Source organism: Panthera leo, chromosome D2 (genome assembly GCF_018350215.1).
Source record: "Panthera leo isolate Ple1 chromosome D2, P.leo_Ple1_pat1.1, whole genome shotgun sequence".
Taxonomy (NCBI): Eukaryota; Metazoa; Chordata; class Mammalia; order Carnivora; family Felidae; genus Panthera; species Panthera leo.
Genome location: NC_056689.1, coordinates 84,227,428 through 84,236,092, shown reverse-complemented (window position 1 = coordinate 84,236,092; position 8,665 = coordinate 84,227,428). Strand labels below are relative to the sequence as shown.

Sequence of the window (8,665 nt, the reverse complement as noted above, 5' to 3'; positions counted from 1 at the left end):
ACGGCTGGGGCTCCGTTCCAGGCACAAGATGGCAGGAGGATCACACAGGTCTGCGTGGGACAGCCTGTGGCTCTCGGCCACTCGTGATCTGCAGCCCAGCCCCAGGCCCCTCCGGCCCACTCTCTCTGGTTCCCCGAGCTGCTGCTCACACCGACTCCAGGTCATGTGCTAGCAAGGCAAATCCACTGCGACCAGTTCGCCCACTCTCGACCCCACGCCTGCTTCCACCTGCAAAGCAGCGCGGGACACGCCGTGGGCGGCCCTGGGGCTCGGGACGGCCCCTCTCGCTTAGGTCTGGGCCTCAAACCACCACGCGTCTTGACAAAGCCAGGCCCGCGGCCCTGTCAGGGCTGTGGCCTGAGTGTCAATACCAGGAGGACCGGCCAATTATACTCCACATCTGAATTCCTTATATTTTCTAAGTGTTCTACACTAATTAGTGAGTCCTGTCAGCTCTAAGGATTAGTAGCTTCTCTAAGAAGACACAGCGATGTTAAGCGACTTACCTAATTATGTAAAACACGGGATGCAGAGACGAGCAGGCTTCTCCGCCGGGCAAGGCGCCTCCGTTCTCATGGGCCCCCAGGGTGCCGGTGATGCAGTCCTGGCCTCGAGGACAGCGGGGTGCTAGGTGAGGCCCCCGTGATCTCCTTGGGGCCTGCACTCCTCACAGCCTATCTCCCCTGCCAGGAACTCGGGTCTTGTGGCCGTTCCCTGCATGGGGCGCTGGGCGAACTTCAGTGACAAAGGAGGGATTCAGAAAAGTCCACCATCCCAGGGCAGTAAGGTGAGGAAAGGCTGTAAGAGGAGGCAGGTCTTTGCAGACCTAGGGGGCTCCCGCCAGACAAAGTCAGGGCTGTAGGGGCCGTGGTGTCCCTTGATGCCTGTGAGGCCTGCCATGTACTGCTCTCCTGATTGCCATCTGGAACTTCACCCAGAGCTGACCCCACACGACCATACCCCCGGTGGCAAGAGTGTCGGCCTTCCCCCTTGCCCGACCATCACCACTGCCCTCTGGGCCCCTGGTTTCCTTTGCTCTAAGGTGCCTGGAGCTCCTTCTACTTGAAAGGCCTTCCATGTCCTGTCCAGCAGTAACAGGTACAGTGCATGCCCTGCCTCCTCCAGGAAGCCCCTTTTGATTTTCTGAGACAGCATGCCCCGAGCTGGGTCCTTCTCATATTGGTGTCACACGGCCCGTCTACGTGGAGGCTGCCTGGCCACCCCCCACCCCCCCTCCATGATCTCGTCTGGGCATGATCTCGTCTGGGGCATTCTCATCCACCGGCCCTGCAGGCACAGAGCAGAAGTGTGACAGGCATGTCGTCTTGAGATTAGACTGCAGCAACCAGTACGGTCTTAAGACATCTGTCGGGGGGCCCTTCTTAACCCAGTAAATACACTGTTCTTATAATCAGAGCCATTAACACATTTCCGTTGCAAAAATTTAGACTACACAGAGAAACACAGAAAAGAAGTTTCAACTACTCACGCTGAGTGATCACTGTAGCGCCTTGCTCTGCAGACGGTTTTTTTTTTTTTAAACAAGATCTACCATTTATGCATACGTCATGTCCGAGCATCATCGTCATCTTTCCCCAGCATAATGGGAACGAGATTCCTGGCTTGAGGAGCTTCTGGGAGAGAGTTCAAACATGGTGCTGTTCTCGCAGCAAGGAGGACGCCACAGCGGCTCAAGTTCAGAGGCAGCGTTATGGACGTCGGCTGAGTGTAGCCCGAGGCCCCTTGCTGGGAGGGCAGGCTTGGAGAGACCCTCCTGGACTGGGGTGCCAGTGGGATAGGGAAGGGGCAGGTGGGACCCACAGTCAGCCACAAAGGCACCTGCGATGCCCCGGCAGGTTCGGGCCGAGCCCACCACAAGGTTCCACCCCTTCCCGGGAAATCCTGCTCATCTACATCTGAGACCAACTCGCTGGAAACTACAGAGTACCTGTCACGCTGCCTCCTGGTGCAGAAGTCCGATGTTTGCGTGGAGAGGTACCGACAGCTACATCCCTCTTGGTGTTGTAACGTTCAGATGCGTCACGTCGAAGAGAAGGCAGCTAAATGCGGGTTCTCGGCCCTGCATGGAGCGTCCTGGTCTGGAGACGGAGCGGGAGGAGTCGGGTGCCTCGGCCGCAGGGGAGCGGAGCTGCGTGCTCAAAGCGAACGCCCTCCCTGCCGCTCGATGTGCCTCTGGTGGACGTCCCGTGGAGGCCCAGATGTGCGTCCGTCTGGAGCCGGGTGACTCTGAGTCCACGGCCGGAGGACACAGTCGGCCCTCCAGACCACGACCACACACGCTCAACACCAGCACCCTGGAGGCCAGCAGGTGGCTTTGCTTCTCTTCCGGGGTTACGGGTAAGAGAGAACTGACTTTCCAACCCCCGGGGTGGGGGACCCCTTGGCGTACGCAGAACATCAAACGTGTGAGCACTCTGGGGTCAGAGTGGTAGGGAGGAACCGGAACTCTCCTCCCTTCTTGGGGAGAGAGAGAGGGAAAAGACTCAGCAACTGTCAGAGGTACGATCTGTAGCTTTTCTCAGCACCACTACAGGTTTAAAGTAACTTGGTCTGCATTACATAGAATGTGTTTTCTGTCATAAAATTGTATAATAGTTTATCCTAATTTTTTTATTTTTACTCATTTATTTATTTTAAATTAAAAAAATTTTTTTTAACTTTATTCATTTTTGAGAGAGAGAGAGAGAGTATGAGCAGGGAAGGGGCAGAGAGAGAGGGAGACACAGAAACAGAAGCGGGCTCCAGGCTCCCAGCTGTCAGCACAGAGCCTGACACGGGGCTCAAACTCGCAGACCACGAGATCATGACCTGAGCCGAAGTCGGCCATTCAACCCACTGAGCCACTCAAGCAACCCTGTAATAGTTTATTCTAACAAAATTATAAAGTTCTTAGCTGAATGTCCCCCCTGCCCGCCAGGCACCATGCTGCCTACCTCTGTCTCAGCCCTTGTAGTCACCCAGAGTCAGAGATGGGGCGGGTCCTTCGTGGTCTGCAGGGGGGGCCGAGGCAGTGGCGAGGGCGGGGACGTGGACCCCGGGCGGTTCTTGGCCACTGCTCTGGACGCACCTGTTTCTGGGAAAAGCAGCAGAGTCACAGGCTTCCAGTGCAGGAAGCAATGAGGCTGGCACATCCCTGCCTTTCACATCTTCCACTGTTGACAGCTTCTGTTTTATAAAACGCATTGAGAAACAGGGGAAAATGCCTCCTGCCCTCATGCGATAAGCTGATTAACGAGATTTTAGTTGTTCTGTCCCAATGTCTGTACCGCCACCACCCCCTCCGATGCTCCCGGCTGTGGGCCCTTGTGCTCGGGCCCCTTCTCCGCTCAGATGGTGTCTTGCTTTACACCCCTTCCCCCCTGGCCTTCAGGTGTCTGCACATAAATGCCCGTGAGGAGGCCCCGGACCAGGGCAGGCTCCCGAGGTGGCCCTGGGGATCGGCATGGCCACGTGCAGTTGGCAAGGACCCGCCCCAGGGCCCCGTGGAGGTGGTGGATGAGTGAGGGCCTCTTGCCAGCACCCCCGTACCCCTGGTCAGCCCCGCGTGGTGCCGGGACCAGCTCTGGCCAGCCAGGGTTTTCTGGTAATGTTCATCCACTGCTGCTTTCGGAAGCCAGCTGGGAAGTAAATGATGCTGGGTGGTGATTTCCAAATCCCCTATCAGACACATTCTCTGCCACTCTGGAACTCGAAAGCCACACTCTGGACAGAACCAATGATGACACCAGAATCTCGAGGAATCATGCCCAAGAAAACAGCTCCTCCCCATTCCTGAGGCATGTGCCCAATGCATGCAACTGTGCAGCACAGACCCGCTGGTGTCCCCCAAGGCTCTGATGCCAGCAAGAAAAGTCCCCTGTCACCCACGGCTTCCCTCGGGGCCCCTGAGCCAGGCTCTTGGGGGAGTTGGCACAGCCTCAGGAGACGGGATGGAAAAGCAGGTACGTAAATCAGAATGCACCCAGGCGGAGCCCTCTCCAGATCCTCCCGTGTACCTGCACCCCCCCTCTGCCAGGGCTGAGGCCTGACTCGAGCCAAGAAAGCTGGTGGGGAGACACTAATCTCCACCTAGGAGTCTGCTGCCCCTGTGATCTGCTCCCACAGGGCCTAGTGTAGGTAAGTTAAGCCATTAAAACCCTAAGAAAGAGAGCCCTTGGCCAAACGTAAGGTGCTCCCATTCTTTTGGGCTGGGGACAGACAGCTGTTCCCTCCACGTTATGGACTCTGGCCTACAAGCACTGCTTCACAATGTCTCATCAGGACTGTGACTGTCCCTTGAAGACAGCCCGTGGGGGCTGGCATAGCATAGCTGTGCCCACCCCTTCTATGAACCAGACATTTCAAATGTCACTTCTCCTTGGATCCTGTGCTTTTTCCAGGAAAGCAAGCAAAAATTAATAGAAACACTGCTGGAAACTTCCTTGGGAACACCCTCTTCAAATGGAGAACTTACTTCCTGAGGAACACAGGGTCCTCTGTCAGCCTGTCTCTACCACGTTGTTGGCCCAGACCCAGGGGGCTGTCAGGAGCCAAATCCCTCCTGTGGGGTCTCCACTTGGGTTCTAGAGGTTCTCGGAGAGGCTGGGGGTCACAGGGCGGCGCCCACAGCACTAGGCGGGAATTGCAGATACCAGGGCTCTTGAGTTTCCAAAACACTGAGAATGGCTCCTCTCTCCCTCCTTGCAGAAGTCACACATGCCCCCAATCACACCAGTATAGCCCCTGGTGTGAGGAAGGGGCTCAGAAGACCCCTTCTGCAGAGAAAGCGGTCATGCACACACAGTAGAACCTTCCAGCCCCTTCTTCTTGGGGCAGGTACATACACTGTGAGGCTTTGTGCCAACTTTCCTTCCCTGCGCCAGAGGCGGGCCGTCCAGGAAGATACACGGAGGCTGAGGCTAAACACCTCACCCCTTCCCGAATCAACATCCCGACGGATTTGACCCGGTCTCTTACTGATGGACCGTTAGAGTGATTCCTTTTTTAGTATCATAAGCACAACTTTGAGGAACATCCTCCACCACTCCTGTTTCTTTGGAGGGATGATTCTGTTACTACTACCTTTACTTTTATGTGGCCTGGAGAGTCTTCTGGGCTGTCACATGGGACAGTCTCTCCAAGGTGAGCCCCATCCTGGCTGCTGTGCAAACTCCACCCCGAGGACCTGCCTGCATCAGGTTGGGTGCTGACCATGCCTTCCTTGGTTCTGTTCTCCCCCCAAGTCCCTCTTCTGGCTCTGCAATGCACTTGCCTGTAGCCTTAGACAAGTCCTGAAACCTTGGGCCTGTTTCCCTACCTGGAGGACAGAGGAAGCAGTGGGATCAGCTCTATTCAAGGTAGAGCCTGTCTCTACCAGCTCATGGAACGTGGGCTGTGGGATCTGCTGGGCTCAAGAAAGGTTAGGAAGCAGGTAGGAGACGGAGGTCTGTGCCAGGAAAGGCTGTTGGCAGAGGGTGGGGCGGGGTGGGGCAGGGACTATGGTGCCAAAGCGTGAGGCATGGGCAGCTCCGGGTGAATTGAGGCTCTGCTGATTGGGGTGGCAGGTAGAGGATGGCCTTGCCTGCGGGCCTGGGGCCGGCGTCCAGGCCTTGCTGTCCCCAGGAGCTCTGCTCAGCCTATGAGCAGACAGACAAGCAATCCTTGGCAAAACGGTGGCTGTGCTTGGAGGGAAAGGACAGGACAGAGGATGGAGAGCTGGCTGTCCCAGCAGGTGTCTTGGGAGGCCTCCCCAGGGTGGGGCACAGGGGCAGAGCATTCTGAGGGGAGCACTCCTGCAGGGAGGTCCACGCGGACCCCACCTCCTGGGAGAAGGGGCAGAGTGGCCATGGGTGACAGGGACACGAGAGCCTGCCTGGCAGAGGAAGCCGGGAGCCGTGTGTCTGAGTTGTGTGGCTGAGCGCACACCCAGGGGGCTCTGCTGAGGTCTGAGAGGCAGTGCGGTGCAGGGCGGGCCCGGCGCGTGCTGGCCCGTAGGTTCTGGGGAGACCATGCTCATGGGCAGTCCCAGCAGAATGCCACGTGCAGCCAGTGCCTCGCTGGCGGGGCTGGTTTATGCCACCTGAACCCAGAGTACCTGTGCATGGGGGCCGAGGAGTGACGATCTGCACGGGCTGCTCCCTGATCCCCACACTTACCCGAGGGCCACGCCGCCCCAGGCCTTTCCACGTCCGGGCGGTGAGGCTGGACCATCTGCACGCCACCTGGAACAGAGACACATCCTCTGGTGGCCAGGAGGGGTCCTGAGGAACAGACTGTGGTTCCTGGGCACAGCCGTCCTTGGGGGCCTCCTCTCTCCTTTCCAGACGCCTGTTCCACCCAGTTCAAGGTTGGCACGGACATCTGCAGACACTGTCCTCACAGAGGTGGAGGCTGTGTGTCTGGGCGAGGTCATGTGTTCAGTGGACTGGGGCTCCGTGACCTCTGAAGGCACAGGGTCAGGGGCTGGGACACTCTGGGCCCACTCTCTGCCCTGGGTGTAGCCATTGGCCAGGCTAAGATGCTCCCAGGCACGGCTGGAGGATGGTGAACACAAAGACGGAGGGCCTCTGCTGGGGAGAAGGGAGGAACCACAGCCTGCTGCTGTGTCCCAGGAGAGGGATGGGGACCCACTGGCATGGGGCCCGGGGGCTCTGAGGACCACCCACAGCGGAACAGGGTCTCTGGAAGGCACTGCCCTCCCACCCCAAAGTGGGAGGCTGTCTGCACCTGTGTGCAGGGCCTGGGTGGCCTCTTCATTCCACGACCAGACTGACTTCCAGCCAACAGCTCTTCCACCGGCTCTGTGGGAGCTGGCTCCAGAATGTTCTAGAATGTTCCATTTCTGGCTCAGGACTTTTCTTCCATCCACCTCACCTGACTGGAGACTCTGACGGGGCCAGTAAGGTGGACAGTGTGGTCACGGCTACTGCTCTGCCCTCTTCAGCAAGGGTCTCAGCTGAGGCGAGTAACCTGTGAGCCCAGACTTAAGCTGTCCCGCACATTTGATGGGGTCATCAGGGCAGGGTCATCTGGGGAGGCTGCATAGGAAGAGAGGATCACAGCCAAAGCCTGTGAAGCCACGAAAGCCCTTTTCCCAAGAAAAATGGTCTAAATTGTGGTACAGAAGACCGCTTGAGGGAGAATACTGAAATTCTAGAAAGAGCAGAACTACCGTGAAGAGAACATCCTAGGAACACTTGCCCATGCTAGGTTTGAACTTGAGTACAGCAAAGGGTGGGCTCCCCAGGCCGGTGCATCCAGATGGCAGGTATGGGTTCACGGGCCTGCCAAGTCACAGCCCTCTTCCCAGCTCACGGGCTGTCCCCCGGCTCACGTTCCTGCCCTCGTCTTTCAACGTGCCCAGGACCCCGCTCTCGACTCTTGCTGATGAGAGCAATGGGGCCGAAGCAGCCCCGCCCCACCACCTCCTTCCGGGGGTGGGGGGACTGCCTGGGGGGTGCTGGGAGCTGTGGGCTGTGTCCAGGGATACACAGTGTGACCCCATCCCCGGATGCAGACGCCCTGCAGAGCACAGCAAGTGCGACAGGAACTCAGCAACACCTGAAGGACAAGAGGAGGAAAGATGGATCCGGAAGGCCCACCCGGAGCAGTGAGAACACAGAAGGGGGGAAGGGCCAGGTCCCCGCAGTCGGCACTCAGACAGGTGTGAACAAGAGGACACAGACGTTCCCGGTTACGGGGGAAGGTCCTCAGGGGAGGCGGCTGCAGGGAGGCCCACAGGACATCCAAGAAGGGCCGCTCCAGCGGGGTAAGCACAGCAGCCACAACGGTGAGGGCTCTGCCCAGACGCGGCCTCTCACACAGAGGTTTCTGCTCAGAGTACTTCCCCTCTTTGGGACTCAAAAGAGCAAAGCAAGGCCTTTGAAGGAAGCATCCGGAGAACGTGCCGGGCCCAGGTCGAGCTTGCTCTGGCTGGACTAGAACCATCTGGCACTGAGGATCTGCGTTCAGCAGGAGCACCGCACGCTTATCTGGAAGGATCTATATCTGGAAGGATCTCCAAGCTGTCACAAGTTTAACACTGCCGGGGGGGGGGGGTCTGTCTCACTCCCCAAAGGAACCCATCCACAAGGGCTGTGAGCTCAGCCCAGCCCCCAGCCTCCTCTGTCCCGTGGGCCTCCCTCACCTGGTGGGTTGCACACGGCACAGGATGCCCCTCGTGTGGTTGCCAGGTGAGCGGGTGGTCAGGGCTCTCTAGCCTGCTCTCTCGGGCTCTCGACTGATTAAATCCCAAAGATGGCCAGGGCTGGCCCTTCCTTCCTGGGCACAGATTCAGACTCCCCTCTGAAGGTCCCTCGGAGATGTGCCTGGGGCTGGGGGTGCCCCAGGCTCCAGGGCTTTCCCACAGGGCCCGGGGCCCAAACCGCCTGCCGGGGAGTGCAGCCCAGCCCTGCATACCTGCTCCTGCACTGCCTGCCAAGAGCCTCACACAGGCATCCACTTCTTCTGGGAGCCATGGCCATCAAAACATGCAAAAGCAAGACTTTTTGCACAGTATCACATGTTGCTTAATGTTTGGACACTGATATTTTCTCCAGCTGGGTTTTTCTTAATTTAAGTCAACAAACCAATCTGGAAGCAAACATGTTGCTCATGTTTGGGAACCGAACAGAAGTGATGTGTAGCGGGAGACTTAAGGAAAGCC

General features: G+C 57.9%; 1 long non-coding RNA gene across 1 annotated transcript; it reads right to left on the bottom strand.

Annotated features, from left to right (window-relative positions):
• Window positions 1–512: 512 nt before the first annotated feature.
• On the bottom strand, window positions 513–7,232 carry LOC122202192. Its single transcript, XR_006194505.1, has 6 exons — window positions 6,727–7,232; window positions 6,156–6,221; window positions 2,955–3,094; window positions 1,949–2,478; window positions 1,490–1,634; window positions 513–604 (listed from the first exon to the last, which is right to left on the bottom strand). It is a non-coding gene; the product is annotated as an uncharacterized LOC122202192 (long non-coding RNA).
• Between the last annotated feature and the right edge of the window lie 1,433 nt (window positions 7,233–8,665).